Genomic DNA, 18,177 nt, shown 5'->3' with positions numbered 1-18,177 from the left:
CGACCATTTGACTACGGTTGGTAGGCTATTGAGGTTTCATGCTTGATTCCCTTGCTGTCAAGAAACTTCTTTAGAGTGATGTTAACATACTCCTTGCCATTGTCCGTTCTCAGCACCTTTAACTTATGGTTGGTCTGGTTCTCAACTAAGGCGAGAAAATTCTGCACTGCCTGAGGAACCTGATCCTTGCGCTGGAGGAAGTACACAAAAAGTTTCTTGCTGTGATCATCCAGGAAGGTTATAAAATATTTTGCCTTGCTAAGCGACAGATCTTCCACTTGACACACATCACTATGCATTAACTGTAGCAACCCTGGTGCTCTACTGTTGACAGCTCGAAATGGCTTATTAGTGAGTTTGCCTGCCACGCAAATCTCACAATGTTGAAGCTGATTATCCGCAAACTTGACTCCAAGAGCTGCATTCCTGAGTTGCTTCAAATAATTTTGGTTTAAATGAGCCATTTGACGATGCCAAAGCATCATGCTGCACTCCTGGTGTGCCCCAAAAACAACAGCTGTGCTAGCTATGTTGGATGTGTGGGAGCCTGACTGCAACTTGAGTCTGTAGATTTCGTTTGCGTTTAGAACTCCTTCCAGAATCACTGATCCGTTGCGATCTTTCACCTGACACTTTTGTCCTTGGAGAGCTTCTGCGCTACCTTGTCTGACAATGGCACTCACAGACACAAGGTTAGCTGTTAGGCCAGGAACATGCAATACATTTTGCAACAAAATCTTCCTTCGACCTACAGGGCCATTGTTGTTCAGGTAGAGATCTCCTTCATACTGCACTTGTATTCTTGATTTGTTTGCAGCAGTGACTGTCGCGATTCTCGGCGCACGGATGTTCAGCAGGTCGTTTCCTTCACTACACATATGAGTAGACGCACCTGAGTCCAGGACCCATTCTTGGTCAGCAGCAACACCTGACAGAGCAACAACAAGCCGTGCATCATGGGCGCTCGCGCTCGATACTGCGGTTTGGGAGTCGGATGAAAAAGCTTCGAGTCGAGCCGTGTCAGTATGTCTCGTTGGCGACGAGACGAAGAGCGCACACACGGTCTCCTCGGCATCACTGTCACCTTCTGCCGACATCGTGCACGCGTTGCTTTGATGGCGTTTTGGCTCCTTACATTTGATGGAGTAATGTCCGATTCTGTTGCAGTTGTAGCATCGTACGTTCCGTCGCGACGATCCTCGCGATTTTCGGCCACCGCCGCGCTCTCTGTGTGCGCTAGACCCGAAATGCGCCGCTTGCGCCTGCGCGTGTAACCCACGCGATTCAAAATCTAACGGATCCACTGAACTTTGCGACTCTTCGAATAATTTATTTTTAATAAAATCTCCCGTTATCGGCGTACCTGAACTGCTGAGCGCCATAATCATTGGCTTATACTCCGCCGGCAATCCCGCGAGTAGAAGGGCTCCGACTAAATCTTCTGGCAATACCATGCCTATAGCGACGAGCTTCTTCGTCGCAGAAATGATGCGGGTCACATAATCCTCCATAGACCGACAATTTTCGAGTCTTGTGGTCGTAGCTTCTTAGAGCAGATTTACTTTTCGGGCCAGGCCCTTGTCGTCGTACGTTCTAGCAAGCTCGTCCCAGACTTGCTTTGGAGTAAGCGCGTTCTCCAGGTACGGAAACAAGTCCGGCGATACCGCTAATACCATGCGGCCTCTTGGGGTCTGTACTTATCTGACCGCCAGCGGGTGCCTCAGCCGCATCCCACATCTCTTCACTCTCCAAGTACTCGCGCATCGCGACTGCCCATGATCGGTAATTTTCTCTTCCAATTAGCTTATCCAGCAATTAGAACGGCGACATGTGGCTTCGGCTCGCCGTTTCATGAAATTCACTGCGTTCTCACCTTTGAAAACTTGAAGGACACTTCAAGGACTCTTCAAGGACACACGGTTCCAAAGTCGTTTCGGCAACGGAGCACTTTTCCAGATTTCCGTTGAATAGATCCTGGGCCCATAACCTGAAGACTAGTACGTTTCGTTTTTTGCCGCGAAGACTAGCACTATTCGCTTTCGCCGCAAAGAGTAGTACATTTCACGGCTCAAACTAATGCTCTTTGTAGTATGAGAAAAACGTATGATGATTTAATAATTTTTGTACTAGCCGTCTCTTTGCATGTGAATGTTACTATGTACCACTTTAGCGTTCATAAATATCATCAATCGTTTAAGCATAAAGCCCCAAAACCGCAAGTGTTTTCGTGAAAAGTGCAAGTCTTCGTGGCAAAGTCCTGAAATGTGCTAGTCTTTGCGGCAAAGTTGTGAAAAGTGCTAGTCTTCGCCGCAAACGAGTAAAAAGTGCTAGTCTTAGCGGCGAAAAATGAAAAGTACTACTCTTCCAGAGAGATTTGATACGTGCTAGTCTTCGTAGGGACCGACGTTATGAAATATATTGTAATCGGTTGTAGTATGAATTGATGGGGTTGAATGTGGCAGTAGGCGACGATGGAAAAGGCTCAATAAATTCACACGGAGATTAATTGTGACTACAATTTATTGAGTGAGGTGAGACGAGGCGAGATGCGATGATGCGTGCTGGTCAACGGTTCGGACGAGAAAGAGAACAGGATCTATTCGAACCGGAGCAGTTGCTCGATAGAATGTACAATTCAGAATTACTACACTAGTACAGGTTTAAAATCTAGTCCGCGCGAATATTCAAATTACTTAGCTGCTAACGCAATAACAATTATTAATTGAAATCTATAAAAGTTACATCATGAATTGTTGTATATTATGCAGTAACTTGAATTTTCTTATATACTAACCAGCATAGAATCTTAGCGCTTGCGAGTGAGAAAAACCTGACGCCACCTAGCGAGGGATCAACAACTCCACTTTTTAATCGGTTAAAATCGTGTTTTATCGTTTAAATAGGTTGTAACTGGGGTTTTTGTGCTACCCCAGTTATAGTGCAATTCCTCGCCCGCGGCTTGGAAAATAACCCGGTGGCGCCAGACGCTCCTCGTGAGCGTCAGGCTGCGTTTAGATGGAGTCTGGCAATCTTAAGAATAGCAGATTTAAGAGACCGGGAGATTTGAATTGAAAATCGGAAGCCTACTAAATTCATTATTATTAATGTAGTGATGCACCTTAGGAAAAGTTTTTGTATTATTTTAAAAAACAGCATTCAGTTTTAGACAAATATGTAAGTAAAATATTATGAATCCAAGATAGAGTGTCAATATGAATATCTCGCGACATCCGCCATTTTGAGGTTATGTAATTTACAAGCATATTTTCGAAATAATTATGATTCGCTGATGCGTTAACATGATTATTCATGAAAATATTATAATATCTATCCATAAAGTGGATCACAAAATTTATAATAATGATTTTTTTATACTTTCGACGTTGAATTTAAATCTCGCGGTCTCTCCAATCTGCCATTCTTAAAATTGCCAGACTCCATGTAAACGCAGCCTCAGAGTCCCGCGACTCTTTGTTTCCCGGCACGAGGTTTTGCACGAGATTTGTGCTCGGCTAGCTGCAGCCCCAAGAACGGTAAGGAAAGAGGGCGGTTCGGGATAATAGAGACACGTGGTTTATCAGACGGAACTGTATATTCTTAATAAATTCTTACAACTAATAATCGATTCGTACAAATGAATAAGATAACCCGTAAACAAAGGCAACTTCAACAAACGAATACCCGTACACGAAAGATATCCTGCGTGACTCGCGCGTCTCAAGGCTCAAGAAAGCCAGATCACACACACTCGCTTGAACGTTTTGGTCTCTCACTCACTCACTCACTCACTTAATTACGTCGCACGCGAATTCCGCAAACGCCGAACGACTTATCCTAAAATCGCCCGACCAACTTACGCCTCGTGCGTCCAGTTGTCGGCGCCAAGTATTATTCTACGCTTTCACAAAATAACTCTACACTTCTATTATAACGTAAAAATCCTTAATCCTACACTTCACTTATTACGCGAGAAGATAACCCGTACAATGAGATAACTCTTTATTCGACGGAACACAAGACAAAGAGATAAAGAGATAAAGACAGCGATCCGGAGGTAACTAACGCATACGCGAGATAACCTATTCGTTCGCGAAACCAAACGTGGAACTGCTGTTCACCCGCGAGACGGATACGACCGGAGAAAACGGAAAACGATTCACTGGCCTTAAATTCTTCTAGCTGGAACACCGGGTGAAGTTAAAGTCGAGGCACGTCCGTTCGGAAGCAGTCGAAGCAGGCGAGTGCCGGCTTGAGCGCTCGCGGCTCGCGGCTGCCACTCTTACTCCCTAGCCGCCGTACCGCGCGCGCTGATTGGTCAACGCGTCGCGGCCCGACGGTCCGCTCGCTCGCAACACTATAGGTTCACGCGCCGTTGCGGAGTCGAGCGGTCACGCGTGCGCGCAGATAGCCCCGCGGACACGATGTCGAAACAGATAGCCGCGAAATTCGAATTCTCGTAGCACACAGACAGCCTTTCACCTGCAGACAACCAAGATAACTCTTGACTGCGGAACCCGCAGTGACTCCCAATGCCCCGTCGTCAGGGCCCTTGACTCGGGCGGCATCTATCACTACGAACGCAAGACGCTGTAGTTTTTGTTCCTGGCGTTCGTGCGGGCGAGCTGCCATCACTCTGGTCCTGCTGCATTAGACGCTCACGTAGGTAGACCCCACGAAGGGCTCCGCCACCTGCATCGGCTGTCTTACGGTGCGCGGGGCCGACTTGAACACCCTGTCGAGGTGAAAGGTCGCTGCTGCTGCGCCAACGTTGCTCGTCGTCTCCTCGCGTCTCTCACTCACGAGTCGGTGACGTGCGTTATCCTTTTCGTCCGTCGCAGCCACTGCTCCTCTCTCGTCGTTCACTCGAAAAATAAACGACGAACTTAGACACGTCCACTCTCTCATTCATACAGGTAGCCTTGAGACGCTCCACCCCGACCGCGTCGAACGTTGTTGTTACACGGCGAAATTTATAATCATAATCGATTAAGATTGGTATTCAATCGATACCCTGTGACGTGGCAAATCGCGCAAAATGATTTTTCTCGATCGCTTCACAGCCCCGAATCCGCGACACTATTATTTATCAAACGTTTCGATCTCTTTTTGCGATCTCCTCGAATCAGGTTACTCGAGAATGATTTAAATAATTACACTCACAGATTCTGATTATTCTCTATTTATTCCCTCTTCTCAAATTCACAAAATCCCGCTCTCCGCGCGCAAGTACGCCTCTCCCGACTCTCCAACACTCTACCGCCCGCTCTATCTCGCACTCACACACACACACACACACTAGATACTCTTTTTTTTATTTTTTGTAAGTTTGGAACGGTGGCGTTTCGTTCCCCGGCTGGACCAGAGGTCAATTCGACGACTCGACAGCTTTTTTAATGTGAAACAGGGAAGATAACCCTGTTGTCCATAAAGGTTTTCTTAGTAGTTTTCAATTGTTGGAGTGGTTCTTGATTGGTCGTTTTTAAACGCGCAAGGCTCGAAAACCACTGACCTCCATGCAAAAGCGTAATTTTCGGATCTTTAGCTCTGCCCGCCCTATAGGAGCACGTAGAAAGCAAGCGGAATCCGTGCGTGAAGGTTTTAAGGCGAATAATTCCTTTTTTTCTTTCTTCAGAAGGAGGAGATTGGAGTGGTTCTTGTGGAGTGTACTTATTGATAAGTTTCACAGCTTTTTAATCTTGGCAGGGAAGAAACCCTGTGTCCTTGAGTGGTTCTTGGTACTTAAGTGTCGAATAAGGAAAAGTTTTTGAACTGTTCTTTAGAGTGAGTTTATGATTGCTGCTAGGTTAATTAAGATGTTCCGCGTTTAACGTTTAGATTGGACCATTCGCGCCTCCATACGTAAAAGCGGTTCGCAACGAGCGAACGTAAGAGGGTGGCTTTCTTAAGTTATACTTATTTAAATTCATATCATCATGATAATTCCGAGTTCCGAGGATGAGATGGACGCCAGTTTATTTCCATTCGTAACGTTATCTTGGCAAAATATTGTTAGAATGAGTGATAATCAGAATTTATTTACTGATAGAATATATTATATAGCCATTTGCAGAATCTAGTATGTTTTGATTAGGTATTCTCTTCGCGATTTTCTACACTTTCGTATATTGAATTGTTGTGTACAAACACAAGATCGTTGGTCGAATTGTCGATTCCTTCTTATTTTGAATGTCTTAGCAATTTCGTCGTTCGACACCATACATGCTTGATATTTGCATCCAAGCACTGAAAACTGTACATCTAAACATAACCTACAACCGGGATGTAAACATTACATGTACGGAATTCGTAAACCGTTGCCCTCGCGTTGACGAAACCTTTCGCTAAGCATTGGACAAAAATTGCGACCGTACGTTGTCCGTCGCAAGGCCGCCGTTTCCGAAAACATAATAATTGCGTTTGCAATTATTAACGCATGTGTATTTTGTTTTTTGTGTACGAGGCGGAAAAGAAGAGAGCTTCGAGAGGAGAGGGCAGGAGTTTCGAGGGAACGGCAGAGCTACGACCACTTCCAGGAAAAGACAGCGATGGAATCAGGCAGGCGAAGAGCGCGAGATCCGCAAGAGAAGGGGCGAACCCGCAGAAGCAGCAAGTTTTCAGAGTCGCAGAGATCTGCGAGGCTCGTCAGCCGACGTCGCGGCCCGATCGGGAGAGCGCGCTAATTGGCCGCAAGCGGCGAGCGGGTCCGAACGCGCAAGTCGTGGCAAGGGGCCCGCCACTGAATCTCGAGCCGTCGAAGGGATAGGAAGTGTTCGCGAGTGTTGAAGGTTGCGTCCCCGTTGTCGAGGAGGAGATCGCGTCGCGTAGCATCACCGAGCGCGTATCGAGAGGATCGCGCGCGGGATTCTCGCAGAGTGTTGAGTGGGAAGAAGAGAGTGTGAGTATAGTGAGAGAGAGAGAGAGAGAGAGAGAGAGAGAGAGAGAGAGAGAGAGAGAGCCCAGCACCAGGTTCAGAGGAAGAGGACGCGAGCGCGCTATCAGAACGAGAGGACGCGAGGAGGAGAGCAGAGGCTGAGGCGAGGTCGCGAGGAAGGAGACGAGCGGGGGAGAGAGAGTTGGACAAGTGGAGAGAGGTATCAGTGGAGCCGAGTGTACGTGTGTGTGAAAGAGAGTAGAGTTGAGTAGATTTCCTTATTAATGACTAAGTACTCAAAGGACCTACATAGCCAAATGCTAATTACAATATATACAGTAAAGTAGATTTCGCTGGTTCATAGGGCTCGCAGGCCCTGTACAATAAAAATATTTTACAATCAAACGAAAACATAATATAAATATTTTAAAACCGTGAACAAGTAGTTGAAAACAATAAAACAAATATATACACAAATACACTGTCGCGTCGGCTTATCCCTGTTTTTTAAGAAGGTGTACATACAGAAGCCTCTTAAAACATGGGCGCATATACATTGCGCGGATCTCGTGCAGCAATTAGTTCCACAAGTGAGCAGAATCAATCAAAAATGTATGCCGCAGAGACTCGGTTCCGAATTCGGCTATGCACATTTCTATGTTTGAGCGCCTTCTACTGCCATACCTCTCCGGTGATACGAAGCATAAGTATTGCGGCGTTCCTCCACGCAAAATTGAGGCAAGTAGGTTTATAACCATGAAATTACGCCTATTCACGTAGTCAAGAATTTCAAAATCCCTGTAGACCGGAGAAATATGCTCGTAGATCCTCGTGCGGCTGACAAAACGAAGCGCGGCGTTTTTACACCTTCGAAGTTTTAGCGTTAGTTCACCGGAAAGATCAAACAATATTCCGGAGCAGTAGTCGAAGTAAGGAAATATGACTGATTTGACAAGCATTAATCTGGTGCTCTGCGTAAGACACGATTGGCACTTTCGCAGCCGGGCCGAAGCAGCGAAACTCTTTCTCGCGATACCGTTACAATACTCATGCCCCGATAACGTGTTATCTATTATCACCCCAAGTAATTTGAACGATTCACGAGGATGAATCGTAATGCCATCCTGATATGATTGCGATAGATCACGAGCACGCAGCTGGCTAATATATCCTCGCGAACATACCCACATAGCCTGAGTTTTGCTCGCGTTAACAATCAAACCGTTGGCAGACGCCCAGCGCGAGATGTTCGCAAGATCAGAGTTCATTTTATGAACGAGCTCGTCTGCATCACCGACCTTACCCCGAACATAAATTACAAGGTCATCAGCGTACTGATGATAACCGCTATGCTCTAAACAGTCGGGCAAATCATTAATTGTCAGCGAAAAAAACAGCGATCCACGCAAGCTACCCTGCGGAACTCCCAGTGACCTCGTAAGCGGCGAGGATGTTTCCCCGTTATCGAATGCGACAAACTGCGAGCGATCTGAGAGATAAGACTCAATCCATCTACAAGCATTACACAAGAATCCCATTATTTCATAATTATATTAACTTATTTAAAATTAGGTTGATGTTCACAAGATCGGAAGCCCGAGAAAAGTCAATACCAGCAATGAGTGTGACCTCACCATTGATTATCGCCGCACTCGTGTCATCAATAACCCGTATAAGCGCGGTTTGTGTGCTGTGTCCCGGACGGATTCCCGACTGTCGTTCGGCAAGCAGATTATTCTGTGATACAAATTCTCTAATTTGACATAAGGCTACCGACTCTAATACTTTTGACGATGTACATAGTATGCTTATAGGTCGGAAGTCAGTCACATTGACAGCAGGCTGCTTTTTCGGTAGGGGTTGTATCCGAGCTTTTTTCCAGTCGCTAGGAAAAATACCTGACTTAAAAGACGCATCGAAGATATTCACTAAGGGGCGCAAGATGAACGGAAGATACTCACGAAGATGCCGCAGCTGGATCTGGTCCGGTCCGATGGTGTTTGAGCTCGTTGATGACAGGGCCTTCACGACGTCTGCAGCTTCGACGCGCTTAAATTCTAGTGGAGCGTACTCCAGATTCCTTGGGTGGCTCGGGCGATGCAATTGTAAAGATGAAGGAGGATCCTTGCCAATGAAGTGCGCGTTGAAGGCATCCGGACTGTCCGGCAATTGCGTCGGCGTATAGCTTTCCGTTGCACCGATCTCCTGGACAACCTTCCAGGTCTCCTTTGAATTTTTACAATTGTGCAGCTTGATTTTGTAAAAACGGAATTTTGCATTCCTAATTGCCAACTGCGTGGTATTGCGAAGGTGCTTGAAACGAGACTCAGCCATACTCCCTCCACCTCTCTTGGAAATTGCGCTCCAAGCGTTGTTCCGCGAATCTATGAGCTTTTTAAGCTCTGGTGTAATCCGTGGCGACCGTCTCTTCCTAGGCACGAAGAATTTGTAAGGAGCATGGACATCATACGCCTGTACCATTTTTCGGTGAAGTACGCTGAAAAAAAACACAGTCGTTTCTGCTGTAAAGTTCGGTAGTTTTAACCGTTCTGCCGCCGTAACAACTGTTCAGTTAGAACAACGGTATGTCACTGGTAGTTTTGGCGAGTTTTGACTCGTAAAATTGGTCGCTTATGCAGGACACCAGCAAAAACGACCGAACTGATTCTTTAAAACTGCTGAACTCTTCGGTAATCTTGGCGAGTCTTCGTACAATGACGGATTACTGGTGCGAGTTCAGTTAAAATGGCTGTGTTTTTTTCAGTGTATCGTGCCTTGAAACCAACATCCTGCGATGCATATAGCGGTTGCCAATCCACACAAGCAAGGTCACGCAAAAGATTGTTGATATTGAACCCTTTATAGCATCGTCTCGTTATTGGCCCGGGAACAATATCGGGAACAGCAAGCTCCAGCGTAGCTACCAGGACATCGTGATTTGATATATCGCGCATCTGTTTTTTCTAATGCGTAGTAACTTTGGCTGCATCTGGGACACAGATATAGTCGATCGTGGAGGGCTCGCAGTTATCGTCATGATGTGTAGGATTAAACGGCAATAGCACTAGTTGACAGATGGCCAGCGAATCTGCGAGGGTATTCCTTGTCGATGAATCTGATTTGCACTCGATGTTAAAGTCGCCTTCAAAGACAGTAAAGTTGTAGGTTTTCTCACAGTTTTAAAGTACCTCCTCCTCCTTAAAAGAATCTCCGGCCTTTTCTGATACTGTGCTGGCTGCGTAGAGCGGCACACAGGCGGAGGGTTTTGCGCCAAGCGACGTATCTCGCAATCGCAGCTCGAAAGGGAGAATTGTGAGAGAAGGTAGGCCGGAGATTTTCGCGTAAGAGCACTGTATGCCTGGACAGCGAGAAGGTACTCACGCCGGCGCTTTGCTGACAGCCAGCCAAGGGCAAGTCTGTGAGGGGTCAGAAGCATAATTTAGCGTTTCCATATTTATATTGAAGTCCCCGGTGACGACTGCATTCAGGTAGTGCGGAAGATACATGGTCAGGTGGTTTGCAAAGGTAGTGGGATAGGCAGCAGTAGGTCGACGATACAGTACAGCGACAAGGATTTTAAATGAACCGTTTATTAATTCAAGAACAAAGAATTCGGGCGTGTTATCATATTTGCTATCAGATTGCGCTAGAATATTTACAGTGTACGTATCACGAATATAAGCACCAACGCCGCCACCTTCCTGCCCTACGCGATCGTGCCGAAGGAATTTATAACCGCTTAACACAAGATGATTATCGGGTTCATCTGATTGAAGGAAGGGCTAGAGAGAGAGAGAGAGAGAGAGAGAGAGAGAGAGAGAGAGAGAGAGAGAGAGAATCGAGTGTGCGTGAGTGCGAGAGAGTAGGGATTGGCGCTTTGTTGCGCGGAGAGCAAGATTTGTGAATTTAAGAGATATAATAAATAGAGATTAAAATAGAATTAAAGAGAGTAAGCCGACTCGAGGAGATCTAGCGGAATCCCCTCCGAAATGCTTTGCCAAATACAGAGAAAATATTTCTCATTGACATTTGCACTTTTTCTGAGAGATAGATCATGGTGTTTTAAAAAGTTGTTCATCCAGCCCTTGCCAGCGAGCCCTAGAAAAATATTAACAAGGATAACAAACATATTTATAAATTGAATTTTTAAAAATTGTAGGTTATAAGTAAAGATCAATACCTTTTATACGATTAAAGTGATGAGGAATTCCTAATGTTTCTGCAAAATCAAACGCTAGTTTCCTGACATCAAATGATGTTAATCCCATTAAGCTGTTCTCCATGCTTTCAATGTTGATTTTAAAAGCAATCTCTTGCTCATCACCAAAAATGCGCTTAAACCTACAACTTATAATAAACATTGACATGCCTTAGTCATAATTTTCATAACGTTATGGTAGTTATAATAATTATATAATTACCTTTGATTGGTTTATCATGGTTTTGATCTTTACACTTTTTCAAAAAAGTAGTTCTTGGTACTTCTAAATGACTGGCAACACTCTTACAACTATGACCCTCTAATACTTTTTGGACGGCTAATTGCATCTGACCTTCGTTTCAACTTAACCTAGTAGACTTCTTTTTGTAAGTTCTTACAATTTTTGTACTTATAAGTTACTTATAACTATCTTAAAACTAATTAAGAAACGGAGCACTAACTCAACCCATCGCAGCCAAGGACTCCGGATTGAAGGTTAAGTTTGATCAGTTGATTTACGCGTCCGCTGTTCATCGCCGTCGCCGTGTGACACTTGTGCCCCGCCAGGGATGTCACGCGTGCCCCACTTTGATGGCATTTTGTTAACAATTTTATGTTATTTAAGCGTAGCTACATTTGAATACTATATGTGTCATATAAGTATTTTGAGAAATGATTGAAAAATGAATCCAACCTTTTTTTTCAACTCTGATTTTTTATTTTGTGCCATCAATCCATACTACATTTTTTTTTAATAACTTGCTAAGGGTAAATTGTGGGTGCATTATTAAAGCATTTTCATGAGCGTTTGCTTAAAAAAATATTTTTATTTTTATAATATTGGTATGACATAGTCACCCGCCTGACATGGCATGCCCCACCCTCCCCTATGCGACATTACCGGTGAGAAGAATCCCTGATTTTTTTTGTTAACATGGAAAGCAAAAAACATAATTGTTGTCATCCCTGATATCGATAGAGATTCACAGTTATTAATGCGTGCCCTTAGGTGCTTAAGTACTCGCAATACTGCTGTCAGTCACTCCGAGTCATTTTCCCTTATTTCACGTTAGATCCGAAGAAAGATCGTAGACAATAGGCTTCGCTGCGCACGCTTGTCACTAGCGTGCGCAGCGAAGCCTATTGTCTGCGATCTTTCTTCGGATCTAACGTGAAATAAGGGAAAATGACTCGGAGTGACTGACAGCAATATTGCGAGTACTTAAGCACCTAAGGGCACGCATTAATAACTGTGAATATCGATCGATATCAGGGATGCTTCTCGCCCGTAAAGTCGCATACAGGTTGTACTTCTTTGGGTTTTAGAATGAAACCAAATAACCTCGTATACCTTTAGCGCCCGTATAGCGAGATTTCCAAAATTCAGATGATTGATTGTGCAACCTCGCACAATTAGACTTTTTCTCTATTTTCTCATTCCCCTCGCTACTATGAAAGCACTCAAAATTGTATGTACGACCCAGTCTCAATTTCAATAAATAAAAATCTGAACTGAAATTCATCAGGGCTTAAATGACCAAGAGAGTTCACATCTTTTGTTCATAAATTCGGCTAAAACTATTAAAAAACGGCTTGTTGGTAAAAAAAACGGAGGTGGTGGTTTAGCCTTTTTGATCTTATTCTATTCAATTCTCCTTTCATCTGCTGTTTGATTTCGCGCAGTAGTAGTCTGTTCTTATTATTGATTGACAGTTTGATAGCACACATCGATAAGCGTAAGTGCCGTCAATATTATTATATACGCGTGTGAGACGATTTATTCTTGTACATTGCTATCAATAGATGGGAACCTGGATTGCAGTTTCAAGACGTTAATTGTTTGGTTTGTACGTCGGCGACTGGAACTTCCGTCATCGACCTTTCTCAATCCAATGTAAATTCCTCGCCAGGACTGCGACTTTCTACAGGACTCCGGTACTACCGGGATGGATTAGCTAATGTTAAGCTGAATACAACAAAAAATATTCCGAAAATATGCGATTTCAATGCCGCTTTACAATTACGAATAGCGAATACATTTGACTCAACACTTATCCTGATCTCAGATTTTCGCTCGCCTGTGACGACGCAAAAGTATACAAGTAGCGTATAGTCCATCTGGACCCCCGGACTTCTCGCGTCGCTCTGCCGACTTCGCACGGCATTTATGGCTTGAAAGCCCTCACATATTCTTTTCTTTTACTTACTCACATTTGAACGTTACATACCTTTCGCTGCATTAGCATGAGGAGTATTTTGTACTTAAGGCTCTATGTATACGCTCGACGTATATATACACGGAAAGAAATTTTTACGTAAAAGTTGCAGGAACTTTTAGGAAAAATTACTATACCGTATAGTAATGGGGGGACAAACTCGAATTCCACTAAATTTTAGTATACAGTATAGTAAAATTTGGAGATCTCAAATTTTACCATATTACATAGCAAATTTTATTCTACTGTGTATTAAATTATATTTCATGCAATTTGTTTTTTAATATTCAAAATATTGAATTTCTTTTAATGGCGAACCCTCTCTTCTTTTGGTTGATTAGTGGGGAAAGTTTGTTAATCAATGTTGTCAACTTACATATATATATACATATACTTAATCGCAGTTTGAGAACGTTATTTCGCAGATCAATCATGAAGACCCTAAATTTACATATATACGCTGTACATTTTATCGCAACCTAACCTAAGAACGCATCATCGCTATCGCTTTTCTAGTTGTCAGAGACGTTAAAAAATGTCTTATATAGCAATCGCTCAGTATTCTTAGCACTTGCGGGCAGAGTTTACGCGTCGCCCTCTAGTGTTAAAAGTGAACTAACCAATTTCTCAAAGCTAAGAATGTTGCGCGCGAAATACAATAATCCTGTGTAAATACTTTTTAATGTGCGATAAGGATAGAAACAAGTAGTAAAGTTAATTGTTTATTGCATTATTTATTATGTAACAAATATCAAATCCATGTTTTTCGAACATAATACAAACCTGATAGCATGGTCATTTGAGAAATTACACAATTGCGTACATCTTCTTCTGTAATTATGGTATACTTAAAACTATTTATGTCGAAGATTTTATACGCCTGTAAATGACAGTTGAGATAACAATCATCGAATTTTAGAGTGACAAAAACATATTGAGATTCTATTACACGATTTCATGCACTTTGTTGATTTCCGGACCTGATTCTGTAAAACTAATAAGAACAGTATTCTTTTGGATTTTCTTACCATTATAATCGATGGACTTTTTTACGCTTATAATATTGTCAGATGCTGAAACGTTCAACAAATCAATATAACGATGGTGAAATTTTAATTTAGATACAGGTACTATTGAACTTGTCGGGAGAACAGTATCTGATGATTTGGATTGCATAAATCTAAAATTTAGATAAAGTTGGTGTTTTATCGCAATGGCTCGGTTAATATTAATCCTACTCGGTGTCGATTTTGATATTTGTTTTCCTTCTTGATTTTTGCTCTCAAAACGCATGCATTAAATTTTCCATAGCGGACCGAATTCAAAAATACACCTAGGGTAGTGCACCAATAAGTGATGCTTCGGCTTGAAGTGGTTTGGAAATAACCGATTTAACTGATCTAAATATTCATAAATGATTGTTTCTAAAAGGATATGAGTTGAAGAAGTAATTATTGTACTCGTGACTATAGTGACTATTTCCCTCAAAGTCAAATAAAATACCCAATATTCATTGTCTATTGGGACTAATGGGCCTATAATTACATTTAAATTATCTACTAAGCAAAACATTTCAGAGGATGACATAGTTAAACAATTTTTTTTTAATGAATTTTCGTTTAATTCTGGCGGTTTATTGATATTTGCATTTAATCCATAGTCAAACACTTGCAGCCTTATATTGAGCTCTCCTAGAGTAAAAAGTTTTAAAGTGTTAATGAAATAATTTAAAACCAATGCAATGTCGTAACGACAGACGCCTTCTAAGAGATCTTGCATCACATCTACAGCGATATTTTTCGCAGAGTGAGAATTATGTATTTTGTGCAACACATTTTTCTTTTATTCCTGTTATCTTTGGATCATTCAACTGTAGTAATGATTCGTAATTTTCGATAGTTCGTAAAACGCAATCTTTCTCTAATAAAATGTTATCTTTTTCTATCTGTTTAATCAAACAATGCTGACAAAATACCTTAGCTAAAAAACATTCATTTAAACCTACAACGGTATGAACGCCGAGATTATCCCCTACAAATAATACTAACTCAAAACAAATTTTTGTACGGCCAGAAAGCAATTCAATTTCTATACCTACATTACTTAAACGATTCAACTCATCAACGGCTTTCGTGAAAATGATTTCGTTCTTGAAAACTTTTCTATCTATCGTATTAAAAAGTATAAACAAAAATATGTTTTCAATTTTTGATTGATATTGCGGAGGAAACATTGGGGTTTGAATATAAACTGCACCTGATTTTGCTATCCTTTTTTGTGTACCTAGCGGGTTGTTGTTCTCATAATCGTCATAATACATAATCAAGGGAAATACTATTTTATCATTAAAACTTTTTGACCTTTCTTTCCAATAATTGGCTTGAATAAGATTACTTATTATTTGTTCATTTGATTTTAAATTATTCAAGTATTCAATTGTTTCTTTGAACATACCAGGCAATTCAAAACATAGTTTCAAAACCTTACATAAAGAAATAAATTGTGCATTAAGAGGAATATGAACCAGTTGTATGATACCGTTTTTTCTTTTATATTCAACCCTTTCTCCGATATTATAGCTTTGTGGCCGTACAAAAGTTTTCAACGCTTGAAATTTGCTGAAACGTTTTTGTTCAGAATTAAAACTTGATGAGCAGTCAAGTATATCAGAAAATAAAACGTTGATGTTGTCAAGCTCTTCCTCACTAAGATTTTTAATACATGAACAAACTTCTTTTTTTACAGTTGTTAAGACGCTTAGTAGCAGATCATTTGTTTCCTGTACGATAATATCGGTGAACACACGCGGAATACTTTTTTTTTTGCGCTTAAAGAAGCAGTAAACTTTAACCACACGTCATTTACAATACTTTTGTACCTTTGAGGTGAGTTATCTGTCACAGCCTTATCGTTGATTTGTTCAGACATATTCTCTTCGTAAATTATTGATTCGTCATCCGATTCCGACTTACTAAAACTAAGATCTGTAATAGTATTCTCAGTCACAGTGTAAGTTGAATTAGTAACTAGAAGATCTTTTTCTTCCTTATAGATATCATTATTTAATACTGATTTATACAATCGTTAAAAATACAATAAAAATTAGTTTCACATCGATGTGATTCTGCAATATGATCAAATAATAAAAAGCAATTTGCGTACTCACTCGAACAATATATGCACGTTATCGTCATTGTTACTAATTTATTGTTTCAAGATACCTTCAATGTGACCAAGAATAATATTCGATTGAATGTTTAGTATATCTGTAGGTAACTTAATATCAGAGAAAACCCTTTGTAAAAATGTCCAAATCGTTTGAGTATTTTCTGGGTATTCGCAATCTAGACTAAAAAATACTGCTATAGCTAGCTTTATCGCAGTTAAAATGGAATTAATCGAATACAATTGATCGTTGACAGCTACATAAAGCTTCTCGATGTTTGTTTCCGGTCCTACAGCAACGATAAGTGGTTGAAATGTCAGTTTACTTCTCAGTAAGCGTTGTTTTAAGTCGTTTATACGTGTCTGGACATCGTTGGCAGTCTATATATCTATATAAATAATTAAAATAATATTTAAGTAATGTATAAAATCAATATTTTGAAATATAAATCAAGTGGCTCGGAAGCGTCACGAAGGCGAGTTTGTACAATAATTACCTGGACATTTAAAATGAATGATTCTCTTCTCTCTTGTAAAGATAAGCGATGAGGTCTTTCCACTGGTTCAGCGTTATCTTTCTTTCTTTTACCACTTCGTTTTGTTGGAATTATATGTGGTAATAAATAGAGCGTTACAAAGTTTTGTTTTTCTAAGGCAAAAAATTTAGACGTATGAATAACTAAAATATGAATATAAATTAAATCTAAGTATCTTCACTTAAATCATTTGACTTAAGAGCCTCAAGTAATGCGGCTTCATGCACCGACTTGAAATTGACCTTGCCTAAATGTTCTACAAGACACGGTCTTATTTTATTACTCCACTTGCTAGTTTCAATAAAATCTTCATTGGGTACAGTCTTTTGAAATCAAATAAAAACTATTACAATAATTTTTAGTAAAAGATTTGATTTACAAACATGTATGTATATAATATTCACCATTTGCTTTCCAGTTTGTGTTTTTAGACAGGGAAATTTTTCAATGTACTCATGAATTTGTAGGTTTTTCAACACCATCCGCCTGCTGTCAAATGATTCCTGCCATAACTTTTCAACTTGGTCCCATGGCTCTAAGTTCGAGGATAGCCAATTCAGTTTTTGAACATCTAAAAATATATTTTTGTAGTGCTTAAAACTGTCGTATGTCTGCGCATATGCGTAAGAGAGAGAGCGAGATATGGACGTATAGTTTTAGTTGCAGATTGATGGCGAAAAATTAACAATCGGTGGTCCTCGCTTTTTACGCTGCTACTTTTTATGATGTAATATTCGAGCGCGCATGATCTTTCGATGAAAAAAATAATAAGAACATCGCATGCTTCATGTGAAAATAATGAGGGCCTGAACTTGTTTTCGCAACAGTCAAATCAGAGATCTCGAGAACCGTGCTCGGTATGCGCGCCTGAATTTATCCCGAGGACCGCAGCGTGTCCCTTTCTTTCTTTTTCTATGTACATGCGTGCGTGTACATGCAGCGTATTTACGCGAGTGTTTATAGGCTCACAGTGCAGCTACAAATTTTCTATCGGATTTACAAATCTCTAGTAGGATAATCTTTTTTCGCTCCGGACACGCAATTTCGTTTTTTTTTTTTACAGAGAAACGAGTCGTGATAAGAAGGGTATGCAATACAGATGTAGTGCATAGAGAGAAAAATCATAATACCGCGGGCCGGAAGGTCGAGTCGCTCGGGAAGGCTCTCGGCTCTGATTAGGATCGAGAG

The 18,177-nt window shown here is 41.4% G+C and overlaps 1 protein-coding gene and 1 long non-coding RNA gene across 3 annotated transcripts in view; one reads left to right on the top strand and one right to left on the bottom strand.

Moving 5' to 3' along the window:
* LOC100116182 (tRNA (cytosine(34)-C(5))-methyltransferase) overlaps positions 1 to 18,177 on the top strand; it is a 45,066-nt gene that overhangs the window by 7,246 nt on the left and 19,643 nt on the right. The window lies entirely within an intron of this gene.
* Positions 9,576 to 11,621, bottom strand: LOC116416718. The gene is made up of 4 exons (XR_004227053.2): positions 11,534 to 11,621; positions 11,293 to 11,441; positions 11,052 to 11,218; positions 9,576 to 10,969 (listed from the first exon to the last, which is right to left on the bottom strand). It is a non-coding gene; the product is annotated as an uncharacterized LOC116416718 (long non-coding RNA).

This window comes from Nasonia vitripennis, assembly GCF_009193385.2.
Source record: "Nasonia vitripennis strain AsymCx chromosome 3 unlocalized genomic scaffold, Nvit_psr_1.1 chr3_random0005, whole genome shotgun sequence".
NCBI lineage: Eukaryota > Metazoa > Arthropoda > Insecta > Hymenoptera > Pteromalidae > Nasonia > Nasonia vitripennis.
Note: the sequence above shows the minus strand (reverse complement) of the source record. Positions and strands in the feature narration are given on the sequence as shown.